The sequence below is a fragment of the Protopterus annectens genome, chromosome 11.part0 (assembly GCF_019279795.1).
Source record: "Protopterus annectens isolate FY-2018-M chromosome 11.part0, PAN1.0, whole genome shotgun sequence".
In the NCBI taxonomy this organism is placed as follows: Eukaryota; Metazoa; Chordata; order Ceratodontiformes; family Protopteridae; genus Protopterus; species Protopterus annectens.
Genome location: NC_056745.1, coordinates 832709527 through 832721765, shown reverse-complemented (window position 1 = coordinate 832721765; position 12239 = coordinate 832709527). Strand labels below are relative to the sequence as shown.

At 39.2% G+C, this 12239-nt stretch overlaps 1 protein-coding gene across 5 annotated transcripts in view; it reads right to left on the bottom strand.

Annotated features, from left to right (window-relative positions):
• The window catches only part of DENND2A (DENN domain containing 2A), a 2268767-nt gene that overhangs the window by 1801207 nt on the left and 455321 nt on the right, over positions 1-12239 (bottom strand). The gene's annotated exons all lie outside the window — the stretch shown is intronic.

The window sequence follows — 12239 nt, the reverse complement described above, 5'->3', positions numbered from 1 at the left end:
CTCCCTGAATACATTTTCCTGCCATGTGGGCCCCCCAGGCATATTCTGATGCATCTGTTGGTGTCTGCCTGGCTGTGGGTGGAGTAAATGGCTGTCCCTTGTTGTGGTGACAGGCTTGTGCCCACCATCAAAACTCCTGTTGCAGGCAGGGAATGAGGGTAATTAATGTTTCCAGGCTGTGGCAATGTTGAGTCCAAACACTTTTTAGATACCATTGTAGTTTCCTCATATGCAGTCTTGCATATGGAATTAGTAGAATGCAAGAAGCCATGAAGCCCAAAGCCTGCAGAATTTGTCTTGCAGATAACTGTGTCTTTTTTGCCAACATTTCGAAGTAAGAAGTCAGTTGCCTTTGTTTGTCTGGTGTGAGATAAGCCATCTGGACAGTTTATTTAAGCTTGCACCCAGGATACTGTGTACCCTAGGCAAATTAGTAATCTTTTTACAAACGCCAGATGCTTTAGTAAAATGTCTTTGGTCTCTGCTTGAATAAGGCAGTCGTCCAACTAGGGATATATTTGTATTCCTCTTTGTCTGCAAAATGCAATTACTGGTGCCAGGCAGTTTGTGAAGACCCTGAGCGCAGTAGATAAGCCAAAGGGCAGTGCAGAGAATTGGTAATGCATTGAGCCAGCTATGAATCTGAGGTATCTTCTGCAAGATTGTCTGATTGGGACATGCAGGTATGCCTCTTTGAGGTCCAAAGTTGCAAGCCAAGCCTTCTTTCCCAGCATGGGTAGAAGCTGTTGCAGAGTCACATTTTGAATTTTGGTACGTCCAAATAAGTATTTAGAATAGACAGGTCCAGAATTGGTCTCCATGCTTTGTCCTTTCTTGGTACTAAGAAAAGTCTTGAGTAGAATCCTTGTCCCTGCTCTTGTTGTGGCACTGGCTGAATGGCCCTCATGTCCATGAGAGATGTTACTTGTTTTTGTGCCTCTGCCCATTGATTGTGTGGCAGGTCTGGCATACCTTTTGCCTTTGGAAGGGTGTGAAAGTGGAACCTGTAGCCCTGAGAGACTATGTTTAGGACCCATTTGTCCTGAGTGATCATGTGCCAATTTTGTGAAAAAAGAGCTAGTTTTCCCCCTAAGGGTGCTGCCAAGAGAGAAATGCTTGGCATTGGCAGAGGGAAGTCATTGGGACTGTTTCCTATATGGCTGTGATTTGTCTTCTCCGCTTTTGGAGGTAGAAGCACCCCATTGTTTGGGCCTGTATGAGCCTGGGGCTGTTGCTTGCCTCTAGGGCATCTGTATTTGCCTCTTTGTGGTCTGTCTGACACAGGAAAGGACCGATTCTTAGAAGGCCAGTTCCTGCTAAATCTGGGTGGCTGTACCTGTAAGAAATCCTTCACTGTCTGCATAGATTTAGCTTTATCCTCCATTTTCTTCAACACCTCTTCTGCCTTAACACCAAACAGAGTATCATGCTGTAATGGAGCATCCAATAATTTTGCTTTAACATGATCAGGCAGAGATTGTTACTTTAACCAAACATGCCTTCTAATAACAGAACCTGTTACAGCAGCCCTGCAATAGGCCTCTAGTGAATCATAACCACATTGCAAAGTATGCTTTCCCACTTGTTCAGCTGCATGCAATAAATACTGCAAATCTTTGTTCACAGAACATTCAAAATTTGTCAACATTTTCTGTTTTAACAAAGATATTAAGTATTGCTAATATTTGAGCATATGAAACTGACAATTTAAAGCCCTTACAGTCAAGGTATCAGAAGTGTAGACTTTATTCTCCCATCTGTCCAGTGCCCTAGAATCTCTATCTGAGGGGACAGGGTTTTAGCAGTAGCAGCCTTGACCCCTTTGGGACCCTGAGAAATAGTTTCTGGGTCAGCAGCAGGGTTTTTATATAGAAATTTATGAGAATCTGGAACCCTGTAGTATCTGTCCAGCTTAACAGGTGCAGGAGGTAAAGAGTTAGGAGACAGGCCGGACTCTGAAAATACATCATCTACAATGTCTAGAACACGTGGAATTGCAAGAGGTCTATGCTGAGGTAGTAGAAGAAATTCTCTAAGCCTTTTCTTAGAATCTGAATAATCTTGGCTCTCCCAGTGGAAATGCTCCCTCATGGTATGCAGGGTTTCCCCAAATGAGTAATCCTCAGGAGGGGAAGCTGAAGGAATAGATTCTTCAGCATCAGAATCCTCATAGGGAGGAATAGACTATCCCTGTTCTGAAGAGGAATCAGAGGAAATGGAAACCTGATCAGAGGAATCCTATTCAGTATCTTGCCTAGGCCTCTTATCAGGAGGGGGATGGGAACCCCTGATCAAAGTAATTAGGTCTTCAGCCATTTTGAGCATCTGTTTCTTAGGCATGGAAGTCTGTCCTGGAGAGTGCTGTACTTGTTTCCTTGTCTTTAAAGCTGTTTTTGTATTTGTCTTGGATGCTGACGTTGGCTTGATATAAAGTTGTGTAGGTCTGAAAACACCCTCAGAAGCCGATGCCTGCTCAGCGGCTCCAGACCCATCTGAGGGAGTAGTTTCCGAAGGGCCAATACCTTGAGTATCCAGAGGCCTAGTTGTCTCCACGTGGGAGTTGGAGGTGGCCTGTGGCTCTGAGGTAGCGAGAGTCAGGGGATGCGAAAGCGCCTCACTGAGCACCGGCGAGCCTGCGACTGGCCTGGAAGAGGCTTTGTCGGTTTTGGACCTCGGATGCCTGTCCTTTTCTTTCTCCTTGTGCTTTTGTTCCGACGGTATTATATAGTTAAACCTTCGGCCAAAGTAATGAAAAGCAAAATCTTACTGATGCTTAATAGTGCGTTTGTTAAATCTTGCACAAAACCTACAACTAGCAACGTCATGGTCAGGTCCTACTCAAAGGAATACAGTAAGAATGAAAATCCTTATGAGGTATTTGCTTCCCACAAGAAATACAATTATTAACTTTTTCTGACATCGGTCTGGAGCAAGAAAAAAGTTTCCCCAACGGGGTACTTAGCTTTATAGAAGACTTTGGATCTGAAATTCAATTTCGAAAATCTCAGGAGTCGGCCGACCGGCACTTGCGAACTGCTTTTGCTTCGAGCACCGCGCGGCAAGATAGACTGAAGAAAATGGTGTTGGCTGCATCTTTTATACCCCTGGTGCACTGACGTCAGGGAAGAGGAGACAGTAACTGACGCCAGGCCAGGACTTTGAAATTCAGGCCGACTGCGGGTAGCCTGCCAGCAGGATAACCCAAGTGTAATGACTGCAACAGTGAAACACGATGAACATCTGCAACAGTATAAATTACTTCATCAGCAAATAATGTAAAATTTGATACATAAATGTTGTTTTTGAAACATACTAAGGATGTTTTTAAAGATGTGCAGTCAAATGTTCAGTTTCCTTTATGGAGCAGCAGGTAGCAGTTTACATTTTCGTAATGAATGAATATGTTGTGACGATTAGCCTAGAAAATGTTTCTATTGCTTTGAGTTTGCAGTGTAGTGCTGTTTCACTTTAAATGTGTAGACTACTCTGTCTTCTTGGGTGCAATTTTATCATCAGTAGAAATATAAATACTTATGACCCTTCAGGATAATGACAAATATCTACCAAGTGCAATGCAAACAACCCAGGACAGTACTGTCACTGTTATACTTTAGGTACACACTTTACTGGAGAAAAGGCCACCTTTGATATGATAACTTCGATGTAAGAGAAGATATATTGAATATGTTACCAGTACCTTTAAAAATATTAATTATTCTTTGTAAAGACACTCTTCACAAAAGAGTCAGAATTTTTCTTATGCATTATTAATTTGTTTAAATTCTAGATCAGCTAAAGGAAACAAGAAATTGTGTCAAACATTCTAAATGCTGTTCAACTCACTGGCAGGCAAACAAATATAAGTAATGTTTTACACATCTTGGTCATATTTTTTGGATGCATTTTCATTTAAGTTGTCACGTGTCAAGAGTAAAGTTGATTTCTTCAGTATTCATTTGGACCCCTTTCAGTGTGTCAACATCACCATTTAACAAAAGCACTTCTATTTTTAAAAGTGATTCAATGCTAATTTAGAAAATCGCAGATAAGGAGATGTTGCTGCACCGTTAGTTGCACGCTGCAACAGAATGTGTCACTTAAGAGGTTCTGGTGTGAGGAGGTAATTTGTATCTGTTGTTCTTTGGTTTCCTTTGGTCATGCAGAGTAGCTGGTGTCAAGAAATAATCACACCTGTTCTGTTTCAGACTGTAGTCTCTTCTGTCATTTTATGCTTTCTGAACTATTAGATACTGGTATAACAATCATACCTCTCAGCTGTCCAGATTTTGCAGAATGTCTAGATTTTTGCCTCATATTTTTGGTAATTTTACATCAGAAGAGCAACTATACATGGAAAATTTGTTCATACACATACACACACACACACACACACACACACACACACACACACACACACACACACACACACACACCGCAGTTAGACTGCTGGTCTTTGGACATTATGCATTCATTTCTTTAGAATAATCTCCATTATAGTATAATACTGACGTTTTGAGTTGATTTATACAGCTGCACAAAAAGAGAATCTAGTCCTGTTTAATTAGTGCAAGCATGCACTGTTCTTTTCATTTTCTTCTGTGGGTTCATAGGGTATTACTGGGTAGTTTATCAAGTAGCTAATACTTGCTATTCCCTTCCATAAGGGATTGCCTGCCATTGTTGTATTTTTACACAGTTACAGTACTTGCAGAGTCTTTTACATCACTATGCTACTGAGATGCTATGTCTTCTTTCCACAAAGCACTGACTATCTTTGTTATAGTACTATTTTTATACAGTTATAGACTTTCAGACATAGGTAACCTCCAAACCCTGGACCACTCAGTTTGGGTTTGTAAAAGGTAGATCATGTCTACTAAACCTGATTGACTTCTTTGAAGCAGTCACCAGAGCCGTAGATGAGGGCAAGGTAGTGCACACAGCCTATCTTGACCTCACCAAGGCTTTCAATACCATCCCCCACTCTGGAATTATAGATAAACTCACTAAACTGGGCATAAATCCCTATGTCACAGGATGGGTGGCCAACTGGCTCACTGACAGAACCCACACAGTAAAAGTAGCCAACTCCAAGTCCGAATTCAGACCAGGTCCTCTCCTATTCGGCATTTCTACTTCTCTGAAGTGCAGGCCAACACAGGAGGTCTTTGGCTAACGAAGTTCACAGATGACTGCAAACTGGAAGCCATAACAGAATCACCTAATGATGTAGACATTCTACAAAAGGGAGAGACAGATGCTTGGTGTCAAAGTCATGGCCTCAAGCTCAATGCTAAGAAGTGCACTGTCATCCCCCTTTGGGAAAAACTCAGTACCATGAACTACCACATAGGCAGTAGCTCACTAAACACTGAAAGTGTAATAAGAGACCTCAGAACACAGGTGGATAGTAGTCTTTCCTTTGATAACCACATTGCCACAGTAGTCAGGAAATCCTTCTACATGGCACACCTCATCACAAAAGGGTTCTCCTCTAGAAAAAAGGAGGTCATTGTTCCTCTCTACTCATCCCTCATCAGTCCCATTATACAGTACAATGCCCCGTTTGGCATGCATCTCACAAGATACCTACAGCAATTTAAAAGGCCACATAAATACCTCACTAAGAGGATTACCAGCCTCAAACAGATGCCATATGCAGACCATCTCAAAAAACTCCAGCTGTACTCCATCGCATATTGCCTACTCAGAGGTGATCTCTGCCTAACATACAAAGCTATGTCAAACCCAGAGCTGTTGGACATGTTCCACTTAAAGAAATCCCAATCCCTCCAAGCTACACACTCTAGGGACCTAAATCTTGTCACCACAATAAACAGAACATGTTGGAGGGATAGATTCCTGTCCCAGAGACTTCCCATACTCTGGAACAAACTACCCATTCATGTCAAGCAAAGTTCCTCATTGGCTCTCTTTAAGAAAAATCTTGACGACTGGATGGGAAATAGAAAATTCACCTCGGGGATCACTTCTGCAGCACTGCTTGACAGGGGCACAGGAAAATAATTTTCTTGGGTGGTGAAAGCCAAGGAACCTTTTTGGCTAGGCTTATATAGGCCCCAGGGCCAATAGCCTAGTACCTACCTATGAACCTATGAAATATTTTCTGTCACTGTACTACTGAGATATTTTTCATTTATAAACAAACTCAAGAACCAAAACAAGTAACCATCCAAACTATGAATACAATAAAACTTGCTGTAGTGCACAAACGAAAATTGACCAAGTACAACCAAGAGACTCTTTTATTAACAAAGTTAAGCGCTTTCCTTCCTTTTTTATTGGAACTTTATCATTACATTAACACACCATAAAAAAAACATGATTATATCCTTTACATTAAAAAGCACAAATTAAAAATGACCCAATCAAGAAATCCAGTGAATTAAACAATTAATGAACAATTAAATCCACGATTCGAGTTTCATAATGTTTTAATTTTAAAACAGAGTTTATAGAACAAGTTTCATTTAACCCAGGGAAACTGATTGCATCTAATCAGAGCTGCCACTTGAGTTCGCATTTTTCTAGATTCTCATCAGTAATAAAACCCCATGGGTCTTGTACAACTTCTTCTAGTATTACTAAAAAAAAAAAAATAATGCACATTTTCTTGTTCAGTATGTATGTATAATGCATTACTGACCTTACAGCTTCTGACTATCAAAGAGATGCTCATAAATACAATCTTTTAATTTACTGGAAATTTTCCACACATACAACGGAGGACTTCTGTTGAAAAATATGGTAGGTTGACAGGCAATATTCATAGTGTTTTTACTTTAACGTAGGAGTGAGTATGTTCAAGACACACCTAAATACAGACTACCTCAAACCTACAGTGGTCACAAAGCAGAATATCCAACAAGAGTCCATGCTCCATGAAAATCCAAACTCATTCCACAATTACCTGGTAACACGTGATCGTAAGTGAGAACTTGAATCTGCACATACACTCAAGCTTGTCAAGTTATAAGCAAATGAAAGAAAAACAAAACATTTAAAAAGTGTTCCCTGCAGTAGTCAAGTCTCCTGCACCCCCTCACACACCCCCCTTATTTCATTATTCACATTTTGAGGTTATTGTACTTTGGACAAAAGAATATTTCCCAAATGGGAATGAAAAACCTGTTTCATTCTTTCAGCTGGAGGCCATGAGACCAGCCCATGCATTACAAACAACAGGTTGAGCTGTACAGACTCACCCCTACGTGAAGTAATCATCAGCATATAAGCAACAGCCACATAGAGCTATTACACTCAAGCAACTGTGGAATGTGATGAGATGACACCCTGACTGTAAAGACAGAACTCTGCAGGAACAGAAACATGTGACAACAGACTAAATATGCAGGTCAGGAATGCAGATGCGTGTCATTAATTGGGAAAAACTGGGAAACAAATATCATTATCAGTGCTTCAAAGGGAGAACAAAGGATGCATGGAATATTAGGCATATGGGACACAACCTTCTCAACCTCGAAATGTAAAGTGAGAACATAAACTATGCAGTACTTTAACTAGAAAAACATGTTTTATGATGCTAATTGTTTTTAGATGTCTTGTAACTCTTATTTCTTTTAACTGATGAAAAAATATGAATTCTTAGTAGTCATTCATGTTTCCAAACCTCAAAGCGCTTTACAGCTGGTACAAAATGAAAGTCATCACTCATATGAGAAAAACAAACACTCACTACAATGATGCCTTTTATATCCTTACAGATATTATGAAAAAAAAAAAACATTCTGCGCAGTCACTTGTGATTTGTGTCATCCTATCTTTTTTAGCTACTCTCCTTTCATCTAATTGTATAAATGAAGCAATGTTACTGGTCAGTCAGGTGATTTCCCTTATGCCTTTGTACAACAGTTAATTTGATTTTCCTGATGCCTTTGTACAAGTTAATTAAATCCATCATCTTCTGATTATACCACTATAACGTCTCGGCAAGTGCCTGGGAAGAGAAAGACCAAAGGGCTGTGTTGTTAGAAGCAGATGATAAAATCAACAGGTTATTTCCTTTCATCACTGAAAAAATGACTACATTATTTCAACATTAGTTAGCCAATACATAAATAAATCCACTGCAAATCAAATGAGCTGTGGTTTGCAGAGTGTCAGTCGGGCAGCTCATGTTCTGAACAATGGACACAATTTGTTACAAAAAAAAACAATACAAATGGGTTGGAAGAAAGCATTCTTCAAAAAAGGCTTAACAGTTAAAATAAATCACTCCATGCTGTAATATTTACCTCCTGCAAAGTTTTGTGAATTCACACTGATTTTAAAACAAAAAGCTACTGTGAACAAGCATCTATTAAATTTAGTAATTCAGTTATCAGGTATAAAACAGAAGATGCCAATGCATCAAGTATAGCTGTGCTGCGAGGCAGTTCTGAAGTACAAGAACAAATATGATATGCAGACACTTGGTTATGTCACTGCTGACCTACAGAAAGAAACACATATGTGCACTTATCCACATCACTGCGTACATATTTTAATAGCAGGATGTTGCATTTATATATATGACATTTAGTTCCAAATGTTTTAAATATGTCTGCTTTTGTACCACTTACATTTTATTTCAGTAATCCAGTGTACCAAACATGCATCTCAATGTTTACATTTCTTCCTTAAAAGTAAACTAACAATCCAGGTATGCTGTGAGACCGTTCCTGTTATGATGTCTCCTTCTAGAGTTGAGTCCTCTGAGCTATCCAAATGTGAATCCAGTCTAGAATATCACTTAAATGTATCAATGAGCTGAGAGATGATATCAATTATTTTCTGAAACTCCAAGCACAAAATATCACAGCTACTGCTGTATTTATCTTTACTATTAAGCTTGTACATCCATCGGTTCGATTCTCAGCCAGAGCGTATTCTGCTTGGAGACATGCGTGAATGGGCATACCTTCGTTGAAGGTTGTGCGTCAGGGCTGGTAACTCGGCATGTAAAAATCAACTACCAATCATTAGCGGACAGAGTTCCGCTGTGGCGACCCTTAACCGGGAAAAGCCGAAAGACACAAACAATTAAGCTTGTACATCCATATGCTGTGAAAATGCTTTCAGCACAAAACCTGCTTTTAGTGAATTTATACCAATTTTAAATCTTACTTGTTTTGATGTTGAACAACTTATCACTTTGCCCATGCATGATATAAAATCTGCAAGTATGAACATTTAAATAGTTGCCTTTTTCAACTTTGCACAGTTCTAGCTACATAGCAACACTGAATAGTTCTGAAGTAAAATTTGTAACAAACATAAAACACTGGAGTTTCATCATCTCACTAACACACAAGTAAGTCCTGGTCCTGCATGGTGGGTGGGTCGTATATACATATATACACTTCACACACATATAGAAAAAGACAGAACGGGAATAGTATTTTTTGTATTAGCAGTAACATAAATAGTCTCATAAAACCAAGTTTCAGTTTAAGTTAAGTTTACTTTAAGGTAATAAAAACATTACTTTCTTGCATAAATTAGAAGGGACAAAGCGAAAAATAGTCACAAAGTCTTCTTTAGTAACACTTTTCTCAAATGCAAAAGTAAGTACTTTTCACAGCTCCGTGGTCTTTGCTGAATAAATACATGTTCAGTATTTCCTCCAAAACAGGCAAGAAAACAAATGGTACTCACAGGCATCGTTTTCCTTTTCCAGCAGGCTAGAGTAAGTCACTTTAAATATTCCAGTATATGACACAGCTCCTCAACCCTTCTAGAAATCAAGAACAGCTTCACACTACTTTTTTGCTCCCTCAGGACTTGTTGTTGGAACCCTTTATCAACCGAAAGGTCAAGAATCAATCTCTCTCAAAGGCAGTATCCCCGATTTACCCCAAAATTCACCTGTTTTTCAAAGTTACCAGAGAATGTTTCCTCTCTTTGGTTTGCCTGATTCACAGTTAAAGACACAGCTTCTATTAAAAGAAACCTTAACCATCACAATGCCTCCTGGGTTCAGCAGTCATTATGCTGACTTAGATAGATAGACAGATATGGCAGTATTTCAGCTGTTTGAAAGTTCACAATAGATAGATAGATATGGGAGTATTTCAGTTGTTTGAAAGTTCACTTCTTCGAACACTGAGAAGACAGAGAAAAGTAAATGAATTTAAAAACATCAGAAATTGTTGGTCTTCTCATGTCCAACATTGTGGTACAACAGCGATTCTGAATTTACCCTTTCCCCAGTGCACTCCTGGACTTGGCATATATAAACAGCAGGGAGTGTGTGGATGCAGGGAGGGGGGCTCTCACCATGCATAACAAGTTTCTTCTTTTTGTTTCTATTATTTGACTTTTTCCTTTATGTCTTTCTGCTTGAACTTTTAACAGTTCAAGCACTTGAAGTATACTTCTACATCTACCTAATTATTAATCTATCTCTCTCTCTCTCTCTCTATATATATATATATATATAAATAGGTTTATCATCATAAGGTTGAGCACACAGTGCTCAAACCTGTATATGTGCAAATTTTGTTAGTGAATCCTGGCATGCCGAACGGTCGGAATGTCGCAAAAACACTGAAAATCGACATTTCCGACCGCTCTACATCCACAAACGAGTGCTAACATGGGTCAAAAAGGGGATGGGATTTTGCGATTCGCAACATCTGCATTTGCAATTGTGGGATGTTGCCTCACTCTTTTCGGACATACGCGCTCGACCATCCACTAGCCGACCTTGTGATGCTAAACCATATATATGCATACACAAACATACACAAATGCATACAGAAATACAAAATCTTTACCTATGTTTGTTTAAGTCATACAAAAATGAGTTATGTTTCATCAGTTTTCCTATATCATATCTTGAAAATGTCTCAAACACATAGAAAATTTTTTACATGTCCCACATAGAGGACTCCCCTTGATTTGTACATACCTCCACTATAAACACACAGCAATGAAGAGACATGAAAAACCTCAGCTCTCCTACACATGTCTGAGGTGAAAGTGTTCAAGCATCAACAGCATGCAGAAAAAAAAAGATGATTAACATAACGCTGAATGCTTTTTCCTCCAATAAATCACTGTCAAAGCAATTTCTAATTGTGTGCTGGAAATGATTCACTTCTTTAGGGAGATTTCTCCCTTCTTTGAGTTGGTGCAATGTTGGGTTTGTTGGAAGGGTTGCATGGACTGCAAAAAAAATATTACTTTTGTGTTTTATAGTTCTTGCTAATTTTAGATTCACTTTAAAATGGTCGCTCTTGTTTGGTTAGTTCTTTTGAGTGTTCGACATTTGATGATATACATCTATATCTCTCTTTATATCAGACTATTGCTGAACAAAAAAACATGAACCACACTTGGCCAAATGCATGCAATCCCGAAAGTAAAAAAAAAAAAAAAAAAAAATTCCTTTTCTTTTCTTTTTTTTTCAGGGGGAGGCACACACACAAACACACATATCTTCAAGTGAAAGGTTATATATCAAGTTCAAGGTCACACAACAGTGGGAGAAAGGGAAAAGTCTCTAAAACTCACTGTCACTATTCTTGCACTAAGTCAATAAATACTCATACACACTACACACAAACACTCTGACAACACTTGGCAATATCATTCCTTTGCAACAGCTGTATTGCTTTATTCACACACAGGATTTGTAAAAAACAGCTTATAACCTTTCCATTAAGATTTAGCCACTGGCTTTTTCTTCTTCTTTACAGGCTAATAAACTATAGACACCTTCAAGCTTCACAGGTGCATAACCCTCTGAGACTCTTCTGACAAAACGTCACTCCTTTGCTGAATCCACGCTTAGCCCACAAAGTCATGAATCTAACTCTTAGTTGGGTAACGGACCTGGAATCCTTCTTCCTGCAGCTGATGTCCATTACCTTCCTTTGTTCATGGCACAGTGCTGTCTAGGTTCAGCAGCCATCACTATGCCACAGTATATATGTATGTGTGTACAAAAGGAGAGAGTGTGTGTGTGAGAGAGAGACAGAAAGTGAGGGAGCACATCAGTGTATGGAATGCCTACTTCTCAACCATGTTTCAGTCAAATTTCATTCATTAAAATGCAATTGTAATGAAGCACTTCCTTACTTAAGTCCTTAAATGGCAGTTCTGTCTAAATAAACTGTAGTATTTCCAAGTGATGGAGTTTATGGAACTCCATAATGTCCAATGGATGTGCAGTCACGCAGATATATTTATATAAAGTGAATTTAGGGCAAAAG